This window comes from Colobus angolensis, unplaced genomic scaffold, assembly GCF_000951035.1.
Source record: "Colobus angolensis palliatus isolate OR3802 unplaced genomic scaffold, Cang.pa_1.0 Scaffold98, whole genome shotgun sequence".
NCBI classification, from domain to species: domain Eukaryota; kingdom Metazoa; phylum Chordata; class Mammalia; order Primates; family Cercopithecidae; genus Colobus; species Colobus angolensis.
This window is the reverse complement of record NW_012123820.1, coordinates 980,328-1,007,913: the sequence shown is the minus strand read 5'-3', so window position 1 is coordinate 1,007,913 and position 27,586 is coordinate 980,328. Positions and strand designations below refer to the sequence as shown.

At 40.0% G+C, this 27,586-nt stretch overlaps 1 long non-coding RNA gene across 1 annotated transcript; it reads left to right on the top strand.

Annotated features, from left to right (window-relative positions):
* The first annotated feature begins 9,672 nt into the window (after positions 1–9,672).
* On the top strand, positions 9,673–23,345 carry LOC105505051. Its single transcript, XR_001000691.1, has 5 exons — positions 9,673–9,770; positions 10,858–11,048; positions 15,833–16,045; positions 20,919–21,023; positions 22,803–23,345. It is a non-coding gene; the product is annotated as an uncharacterized LOC105505051 (long non-coding RNA).
* The last annotated feature ends 4,241 nt before the right edge of the window (positions 23,346–27,586 follow it).

Here is a 27,586-nt window from a genome sequence, read left to right as displayed (position 1 = left end):
TATCTATAGAACAAGAGAATAATAATTATTTAAAATTTTCCGATTGCACACCATGCAAGCAAAAGAGAGTGGAGTAAAAGACTTAAAATGTTGGAAAATAACCCCACCATCCCAGCATTCTATATGCAGCAAAATTATTCTTCCAAACTGAAAATGAAACAAAGATTGCTCAAACAAAAACTGAGGGAATTCATTGCCTGTTCTGCAAGAAATGTTCAAATGTTCTTCAGGCAGAAGGAAAAAAATACATGTTAGAAATTTAGATCTTTAGAAAGAAAGGAAGATCATCAGAGAAAGAACAGATGAAAGTAAACAATAACCATACCAATTTATCAGGTAATCTAAGAGATTGTTTAAAACAATAATTATACCAATTTATTGGGTAATCATAGCATATCAATAAGTGAAATCAGTGACAGTAATATTTTAAGTCACAAGAGAAAGGAATTTAAAATATTCTATTGTAAGATCCTTGCACTACTCCTAAAGTAGAACAGTGCTATTTGAAAGTAGACTTGGATTAGTTGTAGACATATATAACAAACTCAAAGGAAACTACTAAAAAAGTTGTGTAAAAAAAGTGTAATTGCTATACTAAGAGAAGAAGAAAAATTTGAAATAATATAAAATGCTCAAGTAAAACCAAAGAAAGCAGAAATGGAAGAGGAAAAAGAAAGTATAAATGCAACAGATAGAGAAGTTATAAACATTATAAATATTAATTCAGCAACATTAATAAGTTGATATTTAGATGTAATTATCTAAATACAGCAGCTAAAAGACAAAGATTGTCAAAGTGTGTTTTAAAAGATCCAATTATATATTGTAGCAAGAAATTCACTTCTAATATAAAAACCCAGATAAGTTGAAAGTAAAGAGATAGAGAAATAAATAAAAAGCTAACACTAATTTAAAAAACTGGAGCATCTTTATTAATTTTAAGCAAAATAGCCTTCAGAACAAAAATAAGTCGGTATATACTTGTTATTATTTGAATAGGAAGGAAAATACCAGAAGAAATACATAAAAGAATTAGAAATGATTGCCTCAGATATTGGATGATGAGCCAGGTACCAAGTGCTTTCCATTATAATGCTAGTGGTACAATTTGATTCTTAAAACTAAGTCTGTGTACATATTACTTTCATATAATATTATTTAAAACAGGGTATAGTCATATAAATGTATCCTCTTAGCAGATTAAAAGAAAAAACCACACCATCTTCTAGTAGATGAAAAAAAGAGCACATGATAAAATTCAGCATCTTTTAATGATAAAAACTCTTAGCAAAACAAGAAGAAAACTTTCTAAATCTGATAAAGGATATATGTAATAGGAACTCACAAAAAACTCAAAACAGACATAATTCTTAAAAGTAAAACATTAGGGCCAGGCGCAGTGGCTCACGCCTGTAATCCCAGTACTTTGGGAGGCTGAGGCGGGCGGATCACGAGGTCAGGAGATCGAGACCATCCTGGCTAAGATGTAGAGACAGTGAAACCCCGTCTCTACTAAAAATACAAAAACTTAGCCGGGCGTGGTGGTGGGGGCCTGTAGTCCCAGCTACTCGGGAGGCTGAGGCAGGAGAATGGCGTGAACCCGGGAGGCGGAGCTTGCAGTGAGCTGAGATAGCTCTACTGCACTCCAGTCTGGGCCACAGAGCCAGACTCTGTGCCAAAAAAAAAAAGTAAAACATTAGAAACATTCCCTTTGTAGTCAGAAAGAATCTAAGGATCTAAGGGTTTCTTTTATCACAGATTTTATGAAACATTATGCTGGAGGTTCTAAACAGTACAATAAGATAAAAGAAAGGCACTAAATTTATAAAGATTTGAAAGAAAGAAAACTATCACTATAGGTAATGTGATTGTCTCCAAATGAAATCTGAGAATATACACCAAATCTCCTTAAGCTAACAAGAAAATTCAGCAAAGTTGCTAGACACACAGTCAACCCACTAAAACTGATTTTATTCATATGGACCAGTGACAAATATGTGATTGAAGGATACCATAAGCAATAGCAGAAAAACTCTAGATATTGAGGAATTACACCAACACGAGACATGCAAGATCTTTACCAAGATATATAAAAGACCTAAATAAATGGATAAATGAACAAAATCCATAAACACAAAGTCATATTGTTAACATCTGCCAGTAGGAAGGTGGACAAATAATATGGTTTATTTAAAAGTTGAATGCTACATAGCGGTTAAAATGAGTAAATTATAACTACACACATAAATATTGATAAACCACAAAAAGGTAAGTTGAGTATAAAAAGCACATTATAGAATATAAATTTATACAACTTGTATATTTTAAAATATGTAAAACTATTTTGTTTATAAATACACATATGTAATAAAAATATAAACATCAGATATAGGATGGAAGTTACTTTCGTAGTGGGAAATAGGACAGTATTTTCCAAACTTTTCACATTGTAATAATTACCTGGGGAGCTTACAAAATACTAATGGCTGCCTCTCCCAGACATTCCAGTTTAATTGGTAGGAGATGAGACCCGAGCAATAGGAGTTTTAAATTTCTCCAAGTAATTCTAATGTGTAGCAAACTCTGGGAAAGAGTATGAGTTAAGGGCAGTGTTGTTATAAAAGTAGCTTCAATTCTAATTGTGAATTTCTATTTCTTAAACTAAGTGTATTAGTCCATTTTCACACTGCTATAACTGAGACCGGGTAATTTATAAAGAAAGGAAGTGTAATTGACTCTCAGTTCCACATGGCTGGGGAGAGCTCAGGGAAATTACAATTATAGAGGAAGACAAAGGGGAAGCAAGGCACGTCTTACATGGTGGTAGGAGAGAGAGAGCACTCAGGGTAAACTGCCACTTTTAAAACCATCAGATCTCATGAGAACTCCCTCGCTATCAGGAGAACAGCCTGGGGGAAACCCGGGAAACTGTCCCTATGATCCAATCACCTCCCACCAAGTCCCTCCCTTGACACATGGAGATTACAATTTGAGATGAGATTTGGGTGGAGACACAGAGCCAAACCATATTAATAAGTATTGGATGAAATATCAAAACATGGTAAGACTTAAAGTTAGGTAGCAGATATATGAGTATTTGCAATACCATTTTCTATATCTTTCTGCTTCCTTGTCTTTTCAGAAATGGAAGGGAGGGAGGGAAGAAAGGGAGAAAGGGAGGGAGGGAATCAGATTCTATTCCTAGTGACTCAGTCACTCATACCAGTTAACAGCTTATCTCATAGCTGTTAACAGAAGATTATACCAGTTCTCTAGTTCACCTGTTGCCTGTTTACCAAATTTGTTGCCACTTAATTGGAACACAAAAGTGGTGGCAAGAAAAATAAACCTTGGAATGTTGCCCTTGTTAGCTAATCCTGGTCCTACACTAATGGAAAACACTCAGCTCAGAGTACATGGTACACGGTAGCAGCTGAATGTTTACACATGTTGTAACAGATAGGTAGAACTATTTCTGGATTCTTATTGTGACATTAATCATTCAGTGTGAGCCTACTGTGTGCAAGACACAATAATAGGTTTTTGTCATTAAAAACTAATAATAATAACACATTGGCTGGGCATGGTGGCTCATTCCTGTAATCCCAGCACTTGGGGAGGCTGAGGCAGGAGGATCACTTGAGCCCAGGAGTCTGAGACCAGCCTGGGCAATATGGTGAAACCCTGTCTCTACAAAAATACAAAAATGAGCCAGGTGTGCTGGCACGCACCTGTGGTCCCAGCTACTTGGGAGGCTCAGATGGGAGGATCACGTGGGCCCACGAGACAAAGGCTGCAGTGAGCAGTGATTGTGCCACTGCACTCCAGCCTGGATGACAGAGCAAGACCCTGTCTCAAAACACACACACACACACACACACACACACACACACCCCAAACAAAACAAACACATGTAAGGCAAAAATATACTCTAACATTGTATAACAATCTCAACAATAACATTTGTTGGTGGACACTTACAGATTTACTAAAAGACACCATTTTTGTTTTTCTTTTTTGAGACAGAGTCTCACTCTGTCACCCAGGCTGGAGTGCAATGGTGCAATCTCAGTTCACTGCAGCCTCCGCCTCCCAGGTTCAAGCATTTCTCCTGCCTCAACCTCCCAAGTAGCTGGGATTACAGGTGCATGCCACCACACCAAGCTAATTCTTTTTTTTTCTATTTTTAGTAGAGACAGGGCTTTGCCATCTTGGCCAGCCTGGTCTTGAACTCCTGACCTCAGGTGATCCACCTGCCTCGGCCTCCCAAAGTGGTGGGATTATAGGCGTGAGCCACCACGCCTGGCCAAAAGACATCATCTTAATTAAATGAAACCCATTTCTTCTTGATAACAGAAATTCATAAAATTAAATGATAAAGTCAATGGTCTGAGAGTCACAGCAGCTATTACTTGAGGGATGTCAAGATGGGAATGTTGATTTATACAGGAATATGGAAAGAAAGAATAAAATAAGCTCTACAAACACAAATTTTCCTGGGAAAACTGTCCTCTAGCAGAAAAAAAATAATGAAATGCTTCTCCTACCCATTTCTACCTGGAAGGAAATCAATGCAATTGGACTAAACAATACATCTCAACCCTGGCTGCAGGTTGAGATCCTCTAGGGAGATTTTTTCAAATGTTAGAGTCCCCCACAAATTTACTGAATCAGAATATGTGTGGATATAATTTGTCAGTGAGGGTTCAGAACTAAGGACTTAAGTGAATGGAAAATTTAGAAGGATCAAATTTGGTGATTTTCAAAATAATTTACCAAGATATAAAAAAGAAAATACAAGATATAAAAAAGACGTTAAGTTGTTGGAGACTCTTCTGCAAACCTAATTAAAGCAAGCCAATTAAATATATAAAATTTGTGTTACGAGCTTAATCAAGGTTGGGAGAGGAGTGTTAGGATTGGTAAGAGAGTAAATCAGATCTGTTTCTGCTCACACATCTACCTTCTTTCTGTTCCCCAAGTTGCTGAGTGGTTCTGGACTCCATGGAGCCCACATTTAAAACTTCTCCTCTGAAAGTTTCAAACATCTCATTTGACAGGTTAGATATCTATGAAAAAATACACACTGATGATGCAAAGAAAAAGAAGTCTCAACAATAAATGCAGGCCTAGTGTATTAGTCAGGGTTCTCTAGGAGGACAGAATTAATAGGATATGAATATATATATGTACTACTCTGCTATATAATATATATATATAATATAGCATAGTAGTATTAACTCACACAATCACAAGGTCCCACAATAAGCCATCTACAAACTGAGGAGCAAGGAAAGCCAATCCAAGTCCCCCAACTGAAGAACCTGGAGTCTGATGTTCAAGGGCAGGAAGGGTCCAGCACAGGAGAAAGATGTAGCCTGGGAGGCTAGGCCCATCTAGTCTTTTCACGTTTTCCTGCCTGCTTTATATTCTAGCTACACTGGCAGCTGATTAGATGGTGCCCACCCAGATTAAGGGTGGTTCTGCCTTTCCCAGCCCACTGACTCAAATGTTAATGTCCTTTGGCAACACCCTCACAGACACACCCAGGATCAGTACTTTGCATCCTTCAATCAAGTTGACACTCAGTATTAACCATGGCACCAGGGAAAGATTATTAAATGTCTTATTAAGAGCTTTACAGTGAGGGCTTATTTGTCCACAGTGGTTCAATATGAAGGCAGTAGGAAGGACAAGATGAACTCTCATGATTACACATTCACATCCGATATTCCACCAATCAGCTCTTCTTCCAACCAACTTTTCCCAGCGGGAGAGCACTAAGACTACTCGTTTGTGTAGGTTTTTTAAAGATATTAACTTAAGCTGTTAATTACTGTTGCTGTTTAATGATTCACTTATGATAATTAATATATTAATTCTTTATACTTGTGCCCTCAAGCAATTCTGTGAAAGGTATAATTTTTTAAATTCAGCGAATATAGCTAACAAGCAGTAACTGTCCAAGCAGTGCTACTTAAGTGCTATTTCATGAATTATAATATTTAAATTCCATTAACTTAAAAGGTTTATCTTCCAAGGGACTGTTGTCTTCTGATCCTTTTCATATTAATTACTTTTGCAATACCAATAACACTGGCGTTTGCACAGCATCTTTCTTTCACTGGGTCTTCACTCATAGTGAAAATGAGAGCTTAAAAAAAGAAAGGCCAGCCTGGGCAACACAGTGGGATCTTGTCGCTACTAAAAATAAAAATTACAAAGATTAACCAGGCATGGTGGTATATACCCGTAGTCCTGTTACAGTAAGTTAGGCAGACATGCACAGGGCAGGAGAGCCCCCTCCCCAGTGAGGAATATCAGGCAACTAGGAGGCAAAATAGCCGAGTTTAACTGGTATAGGACCTTCCTCTAGGAATACTTTCCTGGTAAGGGAAGAATGCCCCTTAGTGCTTGAGCCCACTGGCCCAACTCCTGAGATCTTATTGGGAAGCTACTAATCACCAGCTTCAGGTGTTTCTATCCATTGGGAGACTGCCTTTTCCTGGCACCGCCTACAACAAATTATTATTTTAGAGAGAGTTTAACCATCACCTAATGGTTGCCTGACATTCCAGTGGGGTGAGGTGGGGGCCTTTCTGTCCTGCTCGTGTCTGCCGGACTACCTACTGTAACAGCTTTAGCTACTCAGGAGGATGAGGTGGGAGGATTTCTTGAGCCCAGGAGTTCGAGTTGCAGTGAGCTATGATTGCACCACTTCACTCCAACCTGGGCAACACTGCAAGTCCCTGTCTTAAAAAAAGGAAAACAAGAGAAAAGAGAAAGAGGGAGAGAGAGGGGAAGGAGGGTTGGGGGGGAGGAAGTGAGAGAGAGAGAGAGAGAGGAAAGGTCAGTGTCCTCAAGTTCAATTAAATCCAACAACTATTTATGGAATGCCTACTATGTGCTGGACATGTAGACAGATACAAAGATGTGAGTGACTGTCAGTGGTTCAAAGCAGGGTAATGGGCATTATAATATAATTGCTCCAATTCACTGGGGACCTACCATATACCAGATTTGCATATATTTTCTTTAATCCTCATGACAGTGGTGCAGGGTAGGAATCAAAATCTCTGTTTCACAGATGAGGAAAAACTAAAAAGAGTCAAATGCCTTGCTTACAACCACCCAGCCAATATTTGGCAAAACCAGGATTTGAACCTAGGTATAACTTGCTGGGAAATTCTGCCTTTTCCTCATAGAATATGTAAGCAGTAGACTCCAAGCAACATTGTGAAAGAGGCAATGCTTGCCTTTGGTCTCCCTACCACCCTTACTTTATGTGATCCTATTTCTCTGCTGGAGCTCTTCCCCTCCCCCACCCACCTTTTTTCTAGTACTTTCTTGGCTGTTCTCTGGATTTCAAGTGCAACATAGAAACAATCTATTTAGACATGCTCTCCCCATTAAGTCCCCTGCACTCTAGGAATACTTTCCTGGTAAGTATTCCTCCACACTCCAGAGCTGTGCCATCAACTTTCAGCACATTAAGAAATGTTCTATATCTGCACTCTCCAATATGTCAGCCACTAGCCGCATGTGGCTACTGAGCCCTTGAAGTGTAGCTAATGTGACTGAGGAACTAAATTATTTTATTTTAATTAATTTAAATTTGAATTTAAGATTAAATAGCCACGTATGGTTAGTGTCCATCATTTTAAACAGCATAACTCCAAAATATTCTCAACTCACTCTGGGCTTAAAATGTTCTTTGTCCATGTTCTATTTTTCAGAGCCTGTTCTGTTGGGACACAGAATCACTTACTGCATCTAATACATCGATGATGATTAATTTGTACGTGTACCTTCCAAAAAAGATGGTTGCGTTTGAACGAAGGCCTTCTGGACAGGAAAATGTAAGTTTTCAGATGAAATGACAGGCCACTTGGGGAGATATCTGATGATCAAAAGGGCCTTTAAACCTCATTAATTCAATACATGGAATGGCCAGATGTTAGTCCCACTTAATTTTTTGTCACATTCACCCTTTAAGACAATTGCACAATTTGTATCACATACCTCAACACAGAACTCAGATGTTTTCAAGTGCTTTTTCAAAGTACTTTTCCCAGGGTACATGTATTCTGCTTTTTGCCTTTTTCCTGTACTAGAGCCCAAATAGTTAACACCAACTGGAGTGCCCAGTTTCCTGAAAAATACTGTTGACAGGAGCCCAAGAGCAATAGCTCCCACCTGTCACAAACCTGTAGCAGGTCTCTGGGAGATGCTAGAAGCTACAACAGGCTCTCCGCCCCAGGGATATTGCATTTTCTCCCTAGAGTTATAAAAGGGAAAGTTTTCAGAGTACAAAATTGAAGGCTTTTACAGTATAAAATTGAAGAGGAACAAAGTGTATAGCTGAGGCACAAAACTGGACACTAAGGGCTGACCTCAGCAAATTCAGAGATTTTGAGAAAAAAGAAAGAGGCAGAGGGTGGGAGGAAAAGTGGATCTGGAATCAAAGCAGAAGCCAAAATCCAAGGACCAATAAAACAACTCCAAATCATGTCCAGGTGGGAGGGGACAAGCTCCAAGGGGCTTACAAAATAGCTCAAGGTTTTGAAGTTGGTTTTAGGGTCCACTGGTCTGAGAGTACCTTCGCTTTCCGGAAGGTCACTTGGTCTGAACTTAACATGGCCTAACATGAGGGTTTTTCTTGCTATACATCCTTTCTTTCATGTGTACAAATTGAGTGCAGATCCCTAAAGGAGCTACATGCTGTTGGTCATTAACTTCCGGAAACTGACATGGGTCCGTCTAAGAAGAAACTCAGAGAGATGGACTCTCCCGAACAAATGTGTTTATTTGGCAACAGCAGGGGATGGCAATACAGGATATGTGTGTTGTGACAGGTCATAGGCACATCCAAGGGGGTCGGGGCAAAGGGGAAGCTTTTAAAGACAAAGAGAAGTCCATGTGAGTTGCTTTTTAGTAAGGTTCATAGGTCACAAGTTCATGACAGTTAACGTGTGTTCGCTGGTGGAGACTGTTGCTAAGTACCTGTCCCTGTGTAAGTGGCTTATCCAGAATACTGCCATCTCAAGAAAGTTATTGAGATAGGTCCTGTTACTGATGTATATGTCTTCTGTAAGGCCTGTTACAGGCATGTGTGCGTCAAGGCTTCTTCTCCATGGCCTCCCCTGACTCCGTTTTGTTATGGTTTGACATAAGTAACTCCATTTTGGCACCAGCACCTTTCACACATGGTAGGGAAAGAAAGGTAGGAACCCACAGGGAACAACTGAACAGAATTCCTAAGCAGATGCCTCCAAATTTTTACTCTGATATGACTTAGGGAAAACGATCCTTCCATGCTTGTAGGTATCATCAGTTTATTCTCAGACACGTTTTAATTCCTCCATTCATAATCAGCAGATCTTCACTCTGGGTTACTCACATAAAAGTGCCACGTAGCTCAATTCTTATTGAAATCAGAGGGTTGCCCTTCACGAAGGGCATTAGGGCTTACTTGTCTGTCCATCAGATACAGACAGCTCTTGAGGTATCTGAAGCCTGTCTCTTCAGGTACCTGAAGTCAGCAGGGCAAAGGACCATGATTTTGCAATGAAAATAATAATTTAGGTGAGTAAAATAAAACATCCTTTTAGAGGGTTCACAACCATTAATTTTCTGTCTTTCGAAAATTATGTTCTGCATAATGTTTTAGAAGGAGAGTGTGTGCTTTGGATTCAAGACTGGGAATGCGTAGACCAGAAATCTATTCTGTGGCTGTTTCTTGCTAGGATTTTCCTAAGTCTCTGGAAAAGGTGACTCTGTTGTGCTCACTGCTCTAACTCTTTAGGTTTCTTTCTGCATACATATTAAAAGGAGCTTATTCTCCCTGATAGAGCCTTTCTGATTTGACAGAATGGTGTAAGATATATTCACTCAAGTGAGAAAAAAAAGAAATTGAGGTCTGTTTGTATTTCCTTTAGGTTATAAGCTTCTTAAGCAGAGACTGTCACGTTTTTACTCCTTAGTGGACTGTAACGGTAGCATAATATTCTGCATCTAATTAGTCATTTCATTAATTTTCTTGGAACCAGAATGGTGACTACTGGCCTAATTAGAAGGAATCGCCTTTGGCTTCTAGGCTTAAAGATAAGCCCTTGTCGCACGGAGACAGAAATGGACTTTACAAAAGACGTGACTATCAGAGGCACGCCCCTGTTCTCTCTGAGGAAGGGAAATTTCTCATTTCCTTCAGGGTCAGTCTTGCTGAGGCTCTCCATGGAGATGGGCAGCAAGGTGGGTGCCCACAAACCAGAGAAGAGTGAGGAGGGAACAAGGTTTCTCTGTGTGGTGATTTGTGGCTTTGGGATAGCTGGTGTCAGTTTTACAAATGTATGATTGTGTTTTTTAAATTATGAAACTATTTGAATATACATACATGTGTATGTGTGTACATATGTGGATATGTGTGTACACATATATATATGTACACACACATATTTTAATCAAAAGACATTGCTGTCAGAAAAGATGACAAATTTTTAAGAGCCTTTACCAAGTTTACAATCTACATAATGGTGAATATTCAAACTGACTTTCCTCAAAACACTTTTCAGCTGATTTTTCAAGCTTGTCCAAGAGTGTTCATGACATGCTTCTGCCAACACCCAGGGGAGTTCTTTGTGTCCACTACAATTCCAAAGCTAAAAGTAGAAGGAGGAGATTTCATTTTCACACCTCAGAGAGTTTATTTTGCTGTTCTCAGAGGCCAGTTCCTTCCCCCAGTTTCTTATAGCAATTAATTATTAAAAGGTGATTTCACAAGGAACAAATGGTTAAGCACAAAGATTTAGTTGTCCTAGTGTTTTCATGGTTTTATATCCACTGTTTAATTTTTTCCAGCGCAAAGTACAATTAACATTTGAGTCTGTCTGAGTCATGAAGAAATGGAGATTACTCTTATTACTGAAAATAATCCATTTTGGTATCTTCTTACATCCTGAGAGCCTAATCTTTCCAAGTTCATCTAAGGCTCCTCTTCTCCATGACAACCTCATCCAGGGATTTCTTCCTGTCCTGGTGTTTTATGACATGTAACTGAAGACCCACATGCTGCTTTGTATATTTTTGTCAAAAGAGAAAAAACCATCTTGTCGAGGACAGGAACTAAATTATATGCAGTATTTCTTTAGAATCCCATTCAGCATCTAAAATTGTTAGGTGCAGAGAAGGCCCTCCATAAAAATTTGCTAAATTGAAACTAGGAGCAAATGTTAAGTCAAGATCAAACTCAGGAATAACTATGGCTATTAATAATCTTTTACCCAGAATTTAAATCATTTCATAAGTATTGCCTGAAATCTTTTTCTTTATGTCAATAGTAGCCTGTTTTACTGGTGGTAGGATGTCTGGGGTGAATATCACAGATCTGGCCCAAGTTGTTCCTGGGAGCTGGGGGTTAGGGAGTAGGAGAGAAAGAGATTTAACTCTTCCAAATACCTAGTGGATTCGGATCCCACAGGAAACTATTGAAAATGCAAATGGAGCCGGGGTGGTGGCTCACACCTGTAATCCCAGCACTCTGGGAGGCCAAGGCTGGTGGATCACTTGAAGCCAGGAGTTCAAGACCAGCCTAGCCAACCTGGTGAAACCATTGTCTCTACGAAAAATACAAAAATTAGCTGGGCGTCATGAGGCCCACCCATAATCCTAGCTACTCGAAAGGCTGAGGCAGAGAATCATTTGAATCCGGGAGAGGAAGGTTGCAGTGAGCTGTAATGGGGCCACTGCACTCCAGCCTGGGCAACAGAGGGAGACTCTGTCTCAAAAAAAAAAAATTAAATGCAAATGTGATCATATCTTAAAATCAGCCAATAGCTTCCCATTATCTTTAGAGGAAAAGTCCAAAGTCCTCCTTGAAGTGGTACCCGAGGCCCTTCTGAATCTAGCTCTTGACTTCTTTTCAGCTCATGTCTCACAGCTCCCCAATGTACTACCACCACCTGAAACATGAAGTTGAAGTTGCCCTTGGTTTGCAATGCTTTTCCATTTCCTTTTCCTCATTAATTTTCCTTTATTCTTCAAGGCCCAGATCAGGCCTCAACTTCTCCAGAAATCTTTTTCAGACACCGCAGTTCTGGATGAGTTGCCCTTCCTATATTCCCCTACTCTAACTTTGCTTATCTAAGTATACCACCTGTTGCATAGTATCATCATTTTCTGTCTTCCTCACCTGTCCTACCATTTAGTAGGCTGTTTTTTAAATAAACGTTTTGTCTTAGTCCATTTGGGCTTCTATAACAGAACACCATAGACTGGGTAGCTTATAAACAACAAAAATTTATTTCTCATGGTTTTAGAGGGTGGGAAGTGCAAGAGCAAGGCACTGGCAGATTGGGTGTCTGTTGAGGGCCCTCTTCACACACAGCCGTCTTTCTGCTGTGTCCTCACATGGAAGAAGGAGCAAAGAAACTCTCTGGGACCTTCTTTATAAGAGTACTAATCTCATTAATGAGGTTTCCACCCTCATGACCTAATCACCTCCCAAAGGCCCCATTTCCTAATACCATATCATTGGGATTAAGTTTCAACATATAAATTTGGGGGAGAGAGGTCACAAACACTGAATCTACAGCAGTTTTATAGTGGTTAAGAACATAAGCCCTGAAATAAGATTTCCTGGGTTAGTATTTCATCTCTGCCTCTCATGAGCTTTGAGACCTTAGGTCAAGTTATTTACCCTCTCTGTCCTTTATTTTACTCATGTGTAACATTAAATGAATATTGTAGTGCCCATACAGGTTGTTGTCGTAATTAAATGATGTAGTGCAATTAGATACTTACCACAATGCAGAAAGAAAGTAGTTAGCTTGTGCATTTATTTGCTTATTTTTTATTTTTCTTTTCTCTCTGGAATGTAACCTCCAGGAGATATTGGAACTTGTCTCCTTGTTCACTGCTGTATCCCAAGCACCTAGAACAATACCTGTAATATTCTAGGAGCCCAGTGCATATTTGCAGACTATCTGTTGCATGGATATATTGATAAATGACATGTGAGTTAGTCATAGCATCTTCAAGCCACTGCAGGCCTGCCAATTTTCTTTTTACTTTTAAAAAAAATTTTTTATTTTCATAGGTTTTGGGGGCAACAAGTGGTATTTGGTTATATGAGTAAGTTATTTAATAGTTATTTGTGAGATTTTGGTGTACCCATCACCCGAGCAGTATACACTGAACCTAATTTATAGTCTTTTATCCCTCACCGCCTTCCCACCCTTTCCATCTGAGTCCCCGAAGTCCATTGTATCATTCTTATGCCTTTGCGTCCTCATAGCTTAGCTTCTACTTATGAGTGAGAAAATATGATGTTTGGTTTTCCATTCCTGAGTTACTTCACTTAGAATAATGGTCTCCAATTCCATCCAGGTTGCTGCAAATGCCATTATTTTGCTCCTTTTTTATAGATAAGTCCTATTCCACGGTATATATATGTATATACACCACAATTCTTTATCCACTCTTTGATTGGTGGGCATATGAGGTGGTTTCATATTTTTACAATTGCGAATTGTGCTGCTATAAACATACATGTGCAGGTATCTTTTTTGTATAATGACTTCTTTTCCTCTGGGTAGATACCCAGTAGCGGGATCACTGGATCAAATGGTAGTTCTACTGTTAGTTCTTAAAGGAATCTCCACACTGTTTTCCATAGTGATTGTATTAGTTTACATTCCCACCAGCCATGTAGAAGTGTTCCCTTTTCACTGCATCCACACCAACATCTATTATTTTTTATTTTTTTATTATGAGCATTCTTGCTGGAGTAGAGGTGGTATCACATTGTGGTTTTGATGTGCATTTCTCCGATCATTAGTGATGCTGAGCAATTTTGCAAATGTTTGTTCAGCTCTGCCAATTTTCTACAGAAGTAGAAGTACTCTATCTTCCTGGTATGGTCCCACACATAGTAGATACTCAACAAATAGTGGCGTCTTGTCCTTCCCATTGTCAGCCACAAGGTCTTGCATGACAATGGAACCCTTTGGCAATATCCGTTTTGGAGTTTGGTGACAGTGACAAATATGAGTACAATTATCAGTAACTGCAATCTCCGTTTCAGACATGCACATATACAGACTTGCAATGAACAATGACAGTCATAACAACTATTTCAAAACAACTCAAGTAAAGCAACTTCCTAGTTATCACTCATATCTCAACAGATATTAGAATCCAAATCTTTGTAGAGTTTCTGTCCTCAAGCAGAAATTCATATTTTATAGTCACTGACATCATCATATAACAAATAGAGCTTGACATTTTCAATATGAGAAATTTATCGTGACTACTTTTTTCCACAGAAGAAATTTTTAAAGCATCTCAAGTAAAGAGAGCATTATATGCCAACTTTTTTTTTTTTTTTTTGGTTCAAGGGCTATTTTTTACAAATAGAGTTTGGGGAACATTGCTAAATTCATCAAAGTTTGAACTTATTTTTGCTCAAGCTAACTGGAAATCTAGTGTATAGGAAAGAGTATTGAACAGTAGATAAGGAGGCCAGGTTTTATTACCCCGTCAGTTTGCCCCTACCTGACTGTGTGGCCTTGAACAATGACTATCTTTCTCATTACAGGTGGAAGGGGACTGTAGCAGGTGGTCTCCAAAGTCTCTGGAGACTTACTAATGTGGTAATACTAACTTAAGAGCTGTGGCGGTAGGTGAAACGTGCTTTGAAAGCAAAGCGGTGCTTTGTTCCATTGCCTTGATGCCTTGGTTTTGTTTCAAATACACTATTTGATTTGTTTTAAAAGACTGCAAAAATCTCTAAAAAGATTTGCTATGCTAAAAAGGATGTGAAATGTGTTATTTCTATGGTAGAGAAGGGGTACAAGAAGTGGTAGGTGGTGGGAGAAGATGCTGGTAGGATGGTTTTAAAAGGGTCCCCTGAAACAGGATGTGGATACCAGCTGTGTGATGTTAAACAAATTCCTTCACCTCTCTCCCTGTCTTCCAGCATCCTCATCTCCGTTGTAAGGATAATAGCGTTCCTCCAAACCTCACACACTTTTGGAGGAGCTCACTTTTTTTTTTTTTTTTTTTTTAATGCATGGAAATGTTTGGAAACAGTGAAATCTATAATGATAGGTTTCATAATTCTAACATACCACACCATCTGGTAAGGACAAATAACACTAGGTGACATCAATCGTATTCATAATCCAAATGTACAAAAAAATGTAACCTTTCTACCACTGAACTTAATGTCTATTTTAAGCCTAGAAACTCAATCTCAGTCACTCTTGTGTTTCCTTCCTATGGAATACTGGGGGTTCACAGAGTCCCAGGGTGTGGATGTGGTAGGAGTCGCCTGGTTGCCAGGGTCATCTCTCCACACAGATGTCTGCTGGGGTGTCCGCTTGCCCTCAGTTGTTGATCCACACAGGCTGCAAGTGACATCCTTTCTTTCTGTCCAACTGGCACGTTTAGGCCCCACCCCCTCCCGGCTGTGTCTATGCTTCCTTGGAGGTGCACAGGCTCCTGTGAGGCTATCTACAGCCCCTCTTCCTATATTCTGTCTGAAGGCCCTCTGGGGCCTTCCTGTCCCTGGGCTCAGTCAGCTTTTCTCATCTGTCACTGCGTCCTAAGATCATTTCTAGGGCTAGCCAGGTATTAACAGGAAGGAAACACCTGTCCTCTGCTCTTTGGCCTCCTCACCTAGTCTGGGGAAATCCCTTCCAGTCCTCGAAGGAGCCTTGCTTCCCTTATAATATCCTTCTTCCCAAATATTTTGTTTTTCCTCAAAGCCCTGACAATTTCCCCTGAGGCCTGAGGTTTGGCTTGCTCACACTTCTCTCTCCCCTGCTTCCCGCAGAATCACATCCTTCCTGAGATAATGAGCACACAATTGCCTGGATACCTGAAGGAATGGAGACAGCAGCAGAAAACACTGCAGAGAGCTGGAAACATCCGTTAATATTTTAAAATCCCATTACTGCTACCAACAATAATAATGGATGCATAGAAATAGATCTGGATTCACTGAGCTTGAAACAGTCCATCTCACACACACACAAAATAATTTCAGGTAATGAGGAAAAGAAAAGGAAAAAAATAACACATGGCCTCTGTAACCTGGTTGCTTTTGAACCTTATTGGGTTTGTGGCAAACAGGGTGATTTTGGCACATGAGTCTCCTACCACTCACCTGCCTCTGAGCTCTCCTCTGAGGCCAGTCAGGGCCCAGAAGGGATGCATCTGTCTTCTGTCCCTTGGTCTCTGGGTAGCCCCTAGGTCAGCAATTTGGGTGCTAGCATTTGATGCACCTGCTACAGTTGCTGATGAGAAAGTAGTCACCCTCCTCCACTCTACCCCTGCTGCCCAGGCCCTGCCACTCCTGCTAACCTGTCAGGCTACATTTTCAATTACTGGCTTTGAAAAATGCCCAGGTAGACTTATTAAATCAATGAATGCGATGAGCTGAACACAAGGCAATGGCAATTCTGTGGCCTCCCTTGGGATAATTGGCGAGCACATGAGGTGTTGAAAATCCAAGCCTGAAAATCATTGCTTTGAAGAAAGGGAGGACAACGACCAAACTATTTCTTCCATTAAAATGCATGACATTTAAATAATGTCCCCGTTCTTCTCAGTGCCCATCAACCTTCATTTTTTTATGCACTGAAAAGTCTAAATATTTATTAACTTCAATTCATAGGATTTGTTATAGCTGCATTCAGCTGGGGCACATACACATTTTTTAACTACGCAGCACTTTTTAAATAGCATCATTTAAAAATAATTAGGAAATAATTGCGATTGTATTCTAAAGATGTAAGATACCATCTAGTTTTAAAAAGTAACCAGGAAGAGTGTTCTTAAAGGAGCACGCATAATCAACAAGTTTACATTAGTTTGATCAGCTAGATACAGCTGGCATTTAGTTCACATAGAAAAACAGTTCGCATGTGGGGAATCACCATCTGGACTCACTAAACTGCCCAGTGTTGTCAGAGGGAAAAAATAGGCTGGTTAGAAAGTCAGCTTGTGGCTAACCACGTTCCAGACCACCTGGCCTTGCTCTGCTATGAGGTCAAAAGGCTAGTTTTGTGTTATCATGGAAAGAGGTGAGATCCCAGCCAGACACTTGCCGCTTGCAAGGTCACCCAGGCACCACCTTTTAGGATGGCTAGAGATGTCAGGGATTAAAGGGGGTGGCGAGGAGGAGCTTTGTCCATAATCACTATAAGCCACTCTCCCTCATTGTTAACCTAGACAATCGGAATTGCCATTTTCTCTGTTTTATCTGAAGTGCTATGAAACACCGCTTCAGCTTGCTCCTTCCAACAGATCCCTACGTAGATGCTCTGGAACGGCCTCTTTGTGTTTATTAATGGAAATTTCCCACAATAACTGCAAGTGACTAAAAAGATGCTGTGTCTTTCATCCCTGTCTCTGTCATCATCATGCTTTCTTAACTAACATAATTTTTTAGAAATATTGGGAAAATGCCAACAAAGAAATATAATTTGAAATTCCACCAATCCAGAGAAAATCACTTTCCCTAGGGAATAGAGACATCTTCCAACTTATGCAATTTATGCAATCATCAGTTTTTCAAAGGTCTTAAGTAAATGGTATTTCATATACATTGAAATGCTTTCGATTTGCTTCTGCGGCTTTTTGTATCACCATTCATGGTGTTATCGTTCCTTTTTAAAATGATTTTAAAAAAAAAAAGACAAGATCTTTAAAATTATTGAGCCACCCGTGTCTAGCCACCAACTTTGTACTAGGGGTGGTGGATCTTTTCCTTTATGCCTTCAAATACACTCCTAGCCTCTGTCCTTATCAGCACTTTCCAGTTTTGATTAGAAGGCAGTAAAGGGGAAATGACACAAACAACATGGAATTAGCATGGCTGACACACAGAGATCACAGCAGGTGACGGAGACAGGTGGGGACACAGTGAGGGGCATGGGAAAGGGGTTGTGGGGCTCTGAAATGTGTGTCCCATGTTCAGCCTTGCACTGGATGTACAAGTGTCCACATCTCTAAAATTAAATTATGTACCTTATGGAGCAATTTGCATAAAACAAATTCGTATCTGTTGTGTGTTTCATAACCTGCGGTACATCTGTACATTTATAGATTTTAAAAAATAGTATATATCCTGCTTTGTAACATGTTTTTTATTGTTGGCACGTGCCTCTTTATGTCCATAAATAAATACAGACATCATAATTGCCGATGACTACAAAACCCTCTGCTGTGTGTATCTGTAAGAATTATTTAAACAGTTTTCAGTGAGTGGATCTTCTGGGTGTTTCCAGTTCGGCTTATAATAATGGACGCCTCTGCTTCCCAGGGTTGTATTCTTTGACCTGCCTCTGGTTTCAGCCATAGCTGCAATGAACATTGTCATGAGAGCTCAGCCTCACCTGGTACTGACAGCCCCACATGGAAAAGCCAGCACAGCGGCTCTTCCCTTTTCCGATGCTAAAGAGCTTTGAGGCAAAGGGGAGTCTTCCCCGCACTGCAGCCCCCCTCCCCCGGAAACAACCTTCAACCAGTGGGGACAGAACTGGTAAATAAACGCTTCAGGAGACCTTGTGAGTGTCGCACGAGAGGGCTCTGTGGATTTGAGTCCCGGCAGCCCAAGGCATCAGCGTCACTACATTTGCTTTTCCCTCTTCCCTACTCTCTGCCTCTTGCTTCCCAGGATCATCTTGGAAATAAACTACCTGTATCCAGACAAGTCCTAATCTCTCCTGTTCTGAGCCAAGATAGGGACTATGATAAACAATGATGTGGACAATATCCTCGAATGCACATCTCTGCCATGGATCTAGTTATTTCCTTAAGACAAATCTCTAGAAATGTTCACTGCTGATCTAGTTATTTCCTTAAGATAAATCTCTAGAAATGTTCATTGCTGAGTCAAAGGGCACGGACTTTCAAAAACAAGCTCAAACAAGTGCTCTGTTTAACAGAGCTCCTAACTGTAAGGCGATTGATTTTGTTTTATTTGCCTTTGCCTATTCAATCCCAGAGCTATCATGAAGCTGTCTTCCATCAAGAAACAAAGCATTGATACTAACTTCCTGTAGTCTTTTAAGCCACCCTCTCCAGAGACCCCAGAAATCCCTCCCCTTTGCTATCCTGCAAACACGATGAATGGAATAATTGGAATGCACACCCACTGTCTCCCAAATAGACAGCTCACTTTATCATCTGGTAGTTATTAAGAATGAGTAGTAATTTTGCTGTAGAAAAGACCACTTATGGGGAAAGTACGAAATGAGAGAAACATTCACTCATAATTTAATCCACAAGGAAATAAAACCAGCCAGAAGATAAAATGTCTGTTTCTCAATCAGTTCAATCCTTATATCACTAGTAGCACTAGAACTCTTAATTATACATAGCAAAGTCTCTGGATGTTATTTTTTAGCCAACATCAGTGGTAAGAGACGCATAAGGAACTGCTCAGAGTAGTACAGAAGGAACTCTGATGCGCAGGCGCTTCGGTGGGGCAGCAGCACATGTGCGTGATTTCGCTAAAGAGGGGACCCAGAAAGGGTGTCAGCTCCAAATATGGATTAGCCACAGCCTTTCCACGAGGGGGAATGGTGGAATGCATATGTTTGCAAGTATAATTTACAGAAACATATATGTGATTTTTTTTTAAAATAAGTGAACTATTTACAAATCTTCGCCAATGAACCTTTGTGACATCTCCTTTCAGAAAGTCTAATTTTAAAATGTATATAAAACCGTTCTCCTGGCCAACACTTGCAGGTTCTGCCTGCTTGAATGGCTTCCCGAAAAAAGGAAAAAACAAACAAAACCAACCTTCCTTGGCTGTGTTTGCCATCAACATCAATAACTGCAGCAAAGGCATTCTGACTGCTGTTTATTCTGTCATAATTACTATCACCAAACTGGCATGATTACAGTGTTAGTAATTTTGTTGATTATAAATAGCACTAATGCTGTAATACATTAGCAAAGACACAGCATTATGGAGACATGGTCCATACTCACTTGGAGAGTTGCACCTTTGAGGATGATTGTTTAAATCATCCTGGAAAGCATTATCCTTACATGGCCTTCGTTTCCAATCACTCCACTGAAGGTTTTCTTTAAACACTACCACCATTCTCCCTGCTCTGTTTCTGTGGCCTTCTCAGATGTCCTTCACACAGTCTAGGCTGTGCTTTGTATTCAAAAGAGAATCCCTTGATAGGATATGGACCCAGTAATGTCCTAGTTTCTTGAATTTGCTAAAAGCAGGGGCATTAGATTGTGAAAGCCCACTAGAGCCATTTCTATTTTAACAGTGATACATCTTCCTTTTGGCAAGAGTCCTATTGAGTGAATTCGTATAGTCTTGGGCCCTTCCCTGTTTATTTAAAGATTCTATTTTCTGAGGGAGGAGGACAAAGGGCACAATTAGGACTTTACTCAAAACACCCACATATCATAGAGGGAATCTACATTTACTGTTTAATTTTAGTTTTCAGAATTTATTACAAAGAGTCACCTGGATAAGAGAAATCCCCCCACAGAACAACGTCTTTCTGCCTTCCCCAAAGCACACTCCCTTTTCTGAGGAGTGATGCTTTCACTTAAAATGGTGTGTATTGATTAAAGCCAACATACTTCCTGTTTTTCAACTGTCTGTCGGGTTCTTTTTTTTTTTTTAGCATAAACCTTTCTTTATTGATTCAGAACTAGAAAACATTTTAATGTAGTGGTAACATTTAGTCACAATGGGGAGTGTGCTTTTGGCAATTCCCTGGTTCACGGCATGAATGTCTGTGTATGTATGTGTGTATAGAAATTCATTAGACTCATTTGAAGGTTTTTTTTTTAAAAAAACACTAAAATATGTAAATATCCTGATGATTGAGACTACAGGTTGATATTTTATAATGTCGTTTTCTGTTCGCATTCAGATACAGTGAACCCACATGTTGAAGCTTTCTAGTATAATAACAATTTCAACTCTTCCGTTGAATCATCTGTCCTGATTGGAGGCTACAGAAAAGATGTCATCTTAGGTAAGGACTGAAGGGTAAATGACTGTAAAACATGATTTAATAAGACACTGAATGCAAGAAAGCCTTAGCCCAACTTTTACTTCAAAATTTCTATTGATTTGTTATATCAGGAAGAGTCTTAGAATAATTCTTTTGATTGTCCTCTAAATTTATTTCAAGTTAAATTCGTGTTCTCTCGAATCTTCTCACCATTCTCAGGCTATATGTAGACACACCAAATGGATGCAAATAATGAAACATATTCTGTAACTAGCTGCCTTGTATAGACCCAACTTAAAAGAAACAAAAAAAAATGATGGATATTTGGTACTGTGCTTTTATTTTTAAAGGATAAAGAGGCCAGGTGCGGTGGCTCAAGCCTGTAATCCCAGCACTTTGGGAGGCCGAGAAGGGCGGATCACGAGGTCAGGAGATCGAGACCATCCTGGCGAACACAGTGAAACCCCGTCTCTACTAAAAAAAAAAATACAAAAAACTAGCCGAGCGAGGTGGCGGTGCCTGTAGTCCCAGCTACTCGGGAGGCTGAGGCAGGAGAATGGCGTAAACCCGAGAGGCGGAGCTTGCAGTGAGCTGAGATCCGGCCACTGCACTCCAGCCTGGGCAACAGAGCGAGACTCCATCTCAAAAAAAAAAAAAAAAAAGGATAAAGAGAATTCAGCCCCACTGTGGAACTTATCTGTAACATAAATTAATCTTCTTAACAAATAAAGTCAGTCCTCCTATTTTACTTGACCCTTCCCCAAAAGGAATATATAGCCTCCCAGATTACTACTGAACATTGTGAGTAGCAACAAACTTCAGATCCTTGCATATCTTAGTCTGTGTTGCAATAAAGTAAGCTTGTCCAGCTTGCGGCCCATGGGACTCATGAATCTCAGGACAGCTTTGAATTCTACCTAGTACAAATTCGTAAACTTTCTCAAAACATTATGAGATTTTTTTTTTTTTTTGCAATTTTTTTTCGCTTATCAGCTATCATTACTGTATTTTATGTGTGGCCCAGGGAAGCCAAAAGATTGGAAACCCTTGCGAATACCCAAGGCCAGGTAATTTCTTAAGAAAATGGGTTTATTTGGCTTGCAGCTCTGTAGGCTATACAAGAAGCATGGTGCTAGCATCTGCTTCTGGTAAGAGCTTCAGGAAGCTTTCAGTCATGGCAGAAGGGGAAGGGGAGCCAGTGTGTTACATGGTGAGAGAAGAAGCGAGAAAGAGAGGAGAGAAGTGCCAGTATCTTTTCAATAACCAGATCTCACAGGAACTAAGAGTGAGAACTTAATCATGAGAAGGCCACTAAGCCATTCATGAGGGATCCATCCCATTGGCCCAAACACCTCCTACCAGACCCTACCTCCAACTTTGGGGATCCGTTTTCAACATCAGATTTGGAAGGGACAAATACCCAAACTATATCATTGCAATGATTGTGACAAATGTCAAGTGGAGAGAGTCTGACTTCATTTTCTTATAACTACTTTACATGAAAAGTCCTTTTATGAGGCCCAGAAATTTCTATGAAAAGCAAAACATACCCAGTGGCTCAAATGGCTGTGTGGGATTTTATGTTGAGGTATACCAGACGATGACATATTTCATATTTACTCTGATTTCATATTTACTGTAATTTCATATTTACTCTGATTGAAGATCTCATGACTTGACATAAGGATATTATATAGATTCAAATACTTCCAGAATTCTTATATGTTCCCAGAGGGAATGGGCAAAAAGCCTTCAGTTAGAGTCACATATTGCTTACTTTTTTTTCCTTTTTAATTCTAGGACTGCTTGCTCTGAGTGAGGCTCATCTTCAAATCTGAATGACCACAAGGAGATTTGATTATACATGTGAACACCTCAGAAGGCACAGCCCGCCCAGAAGGCAGACAGGTCAGGCTGCTTTTTTTCATTGGTTGGATTCAATCCTCTGGCGGCTCAGACATAACTTAAGCATGATTAAACTTTAGAAGAAGCTGCCAGGAAGACTGTGAAATCTTCATGCCCAAGGATCCCTAAAATTAGGAACGACAACAACTTGGCTCAGACAGTTTATGGAGGCAAAGGTTTGAATGGGATTAGAGATTTCTAAATGTGAGTTCGTGTCCTCTGCCAGACCACCTTACTTCCACCATTCCTCAACAAATCAAAAAAAACAGGAGTAAAGACATGGCTTTCCATAAGTTAAATCTATTCTGTTTTAATTCTATATTATATCTGCAGTACAACTTCTTTTGTTTGTAACACCATATTGTTGCTAGTAGCTGGAAATTAATTTTCACATGCCTCAGCTTAGAAAAATAAAAAGCAGCCCCGTATCAATCCCAATTTCCTTTTTAGTTTTAATGAGCCTTGAAATCCGAAATTCTGGAAACCACTGGTCTAGATAATCTTCATTCAACAAATATTCATTCAGCTGCCTGTTCTTATGTCATACAAAGGGAAAACAACTTTTTCCACAGGATTATTAAAATAATTAAATGAACTAATATTCATTGCACATGGCACCATGTTAAGCGCTTTACATATGCAAATTATTTTATTTAATTCTTGCAAAAACCCTAAGACAAAGACAACCAACAAAAAGCATGGAAGGTGGGATTCGTGCCAGGTCACCTCTGGCATAGGCTCCCATAATTAACCTAGTTTTTACTCTCCTCAGAAAATGACTGGCGTTTCCAGGGAGATGGCATGATAGCAGAAACACATATTAAATGTTTTAATGTTTTGCTTTTTTCATGAAACGAAAGCTTGAGTGGTGGAATGGCTGGGCATAGTGATGAAAACAAACCAAAGGTGGACGATACAAACATCCGTGGAATTTGTTGATGTGTGAAACACCTCCAATCAGTCAGAATTCAGAGTTAATCAGAGACCACTTGTTCGGAGGCCTAATCTTTCTGGCTCAGCAAGCTAATCATATCCCCCTCTGTTTCACATGATGTCTGTTTTCCGCTCCCTGATTTGTGACAGCGATTCTGCATGTGCTGAAGAACTACAGGATATAAACAGGAATTAACAGCTAGACAACTAGCTATTGGCGATGGCTAATTATAGAATGGAAAAAAATAATACTTTGCTTTGATTGAGCCACTTCAATCTGAATTTTGAATTCAAAATCAAGGGTAGGAATGTTATATGCTAAGGCCTCTTGGAGCTACCCATCCTTAAAACACTAAGCCCCAAACTAAGTACGCTGATACTATTTTTCACAGGTAGAATGAGAACCTCTCCTGCACATGAAAATTACTTTTTGCTTTTTTTATACAGAAACAAGACGGGGATCAGAAAGCCACTTTGGTTTAGGCACAATAAGGGGAGAAAATAACCTTTAAGTTACCAGAGTTAGTTCTCCCCCATTAGAGTGGAGTGGTTACCCTGAAGATAGTCAATTAGCTCTTGCTATGGACTGAGTTGTGATTTTCCCTGCCCCCCCCAAAAAAATTCATATGTTGAAGCCCTAATGCCTAATGTGATGCTATTTGGAGATGTGGCCTTTGGAGATCATAAGATTTAGATAAGGTCATGACGGTGGGTCCCTCATGATGGAATTAGTTTCCTCATAGGAGGAGACAGACACTAGAGCTCACCGGCTCGCCCTCTCACTCCTACACATGTGAGAAGGCAGCCAGCTAACCCTTAAGCCAGGAAGAGGGTTCTCATCAGAACTTGGCCATGGTGGCAGCCAGATCTTGAACCTCCAGACTCCAGAACTGTGAGAAAATAAGTGTGTTGTTTAAACTACCCAGTCTGTGGTGTTTTGTTGCGGCAGCCGCATAGCAAACACTCCCTGTGCAAAATGAGCAGCAAATCTGTTCTCTCTCTTTTGAGTGCTCCACTCCCACTGAACCGGCTCATGCTGCAGGCCACACAGGACAGGAGCAATGATGCTCCTTGCGTGACCAAACTTTGGACTGTGAGCCGGTAAGTCAATTGCAATGGAAAGGAGTTGTAGCCAGTACTTTTTATCTGCAGTTTGAAAAAGAAAAAGAAGCTTGACCCCAGGATACCTGAGTTTTTGAGGAGCGGAGTGGGGAAAGGTCTGCATTCATGAGGCGCTGGATGCCTGTTCCAATTCTGACCCAGTGGATAGAGAGCTGCAGCTCAGCCGGTCAAGCAAGGAGCACCATCTCTCCTGTCTGGTGTGGGCTGTGGCACGGGACCGTTCAGTGGGAGGGGAGCAATCCAAAGAGAGATAACATATTTGCTGCTCATTTTGCATAGGGAGTCCTAAGGTGTTTTGCTTTTTCAATCAGAGAAAAAGAACAGATATGTCCCCTTAGTTTATTGTTACAATAGATAGAAATAAAGAAACAAAATGGCCTCTTTTTATATGAAAATTATCAACTCTGAGCCCTAGAAATTCTCTTAGACAGCCAGTATGGCATGATGCTTAAGAACAGGGGCCTGGTACCTCATCACCTGGCGAGGCACTCCAGCCCTGCCAATTTGCCAGCTGAGTAACATTAAGCAAATTCCCTTATCTTCATGTGCCTCGTCTGTCAAATGGATGTAATGATAATGCCTTCTTTCAGGAGTTGTGGTATTAAGCATAAATAATTTAGAACTGCACCTTTCACAAAATAATTTCTTGTTATCAGTTTTGGCCTCAATATTTTATAGAACAGGTTACCAAGACTCAGAATTAAATTCCAGGAGGTTACAAAGCAACACAGTATCATTATTATTGCACACCACGTTAGGCTGACTAGCTGACCCTGATTTCCCAGGACTAGCCCCAGTTTTAGCATTGAAAGTCCTGCATTCTGGGAAAACTGGGAGGGTCACCCTACAATGATGAAGATAATGTCACGTGAAGTGGAATCAGCTGAACGAGGCCCCAACCACAGAAGAGATATTCATTTGGAAGGGAGCAATGTCACTATGGAAGATGCGACTCCAAATGCAGGCACCTGGTGTGAGACTCTGATAACAGTTCAGAAAGCATGTGTCGAGTTATGTGGGACTATATACAACAAAGGTTCTCTAGAAATGTATTAGTTTGGTGGTCAGGAATTTTCCAGACATGCCTTCTATCCTCTGGGGGAATTCCAGCAGTGCAGATGTGGTCTTTATGAACGTGGTCTCATAAGCTGCAGGTCTGTCCTGATAGTTACAGAATAAAATTTTGACTAATCATCTAAGATTGCATTTGTAGAGCGTTTATCTCAAAGGAGCTCGGTGTTCTTGGCAGTCATTATTTAATTAATCCTCACACTGCCTCTGTGTGACACAGAGCAGGCAGGTGTAATTATCTCCGTTTTGCAGATTACATGACTTGGAGTTATGTCTGGTTATAAGGTGCCTTGGAAAGAGATGTTCTACTGTGATAACAGGTTTGATTTGGTTCTTATTCTTTCCAGTGAGTCTTAGACTTGATTTGACTCTAGGGGACCCTAAATGAACATCATAAATGGTATTCTCCACATCCATAGTTCATCTTTCTTTGCCTGTCACCTGATATATTTGGTCACCACGTTAAACAGCTTGTGTCTAACAGGCGGGAAACTCAGCTGTGACACTGTGATCAGTAGGTCAGGCCTCCAGAGGTCAGAATCAGCACTCATTCCATTGCCTGCACTAAAGACGTTCATGCTATGCCTTTTTCTAAACTGCAGAGATCTTTACTGACTAAGTAATAGATGAAAAAATGAGAAATGTCATAAAACTCAATCCACACCATTGCCTCAAGAGCTGTAAATCCAAACAGGAATAGGATAAATGAGAGAATAGACATTGATTTCCCCATCAGAAGAGATGGGCTGAAAAAATGGTGACAAGAATAATGAGATGACAAGAATAGCCAAAATACATTGAATTCTTAGGATACATCAAGCCCCATTCTAAGCGTTTTATATGTATAAATTCATTGAATCCTCTCCAATATGTTAGGAATTCATATTTCAGATAAGGAAACTGAGGCACGGAGAAGTTAATTTGCTAAAGGTTACAGAGCTAACAAGTATCAGAGCTGGGATTTGAACCCAGGCATGTTGGCTTCAGTGATCTTGGACTTAACCACTATGCTGTAGAGAAGGCAAAAATAAAATACTTAATCATCATCAGAGACATGTGGACTCCCATGTTCATTGCAGCACTGTTCCCAGTAGCTGTGATATGGAAGCTACCTGAATGTCCATCAATGATGAATGGATAAAGAAGATGTGGTGTAGATACACAATGGAATATTACTGAGCCTTAAAACAACAAGGTAATCCTGTCATCCAAGACAACATGGATGAGTTTGAAGGACGTGCTAAGTGAAATAAGCCACATACAGAAAGAAAAATACTAGATGATCTCATTTCTATAGAATAAAAAAGTCAAACTCATAGAAGCAGAGAGTGGAATAATAGTTGCCAGGGGGAATGGGGCAGGGGTGGAAAGATGGGGTCAAAAGGCTCAACATTTTAGGCAGGTTAAAGAAGTTCTGGAGCTCTAACATACAGCATGGCAACTATAGGTACTGTATTCTATACTAGAAATTTGCTAAGAGAGCAGATCTTACATGTTCTCACCGCACACACAAAGTTAAGTAACTGTGGGAGGTGATGGATATATATATATAT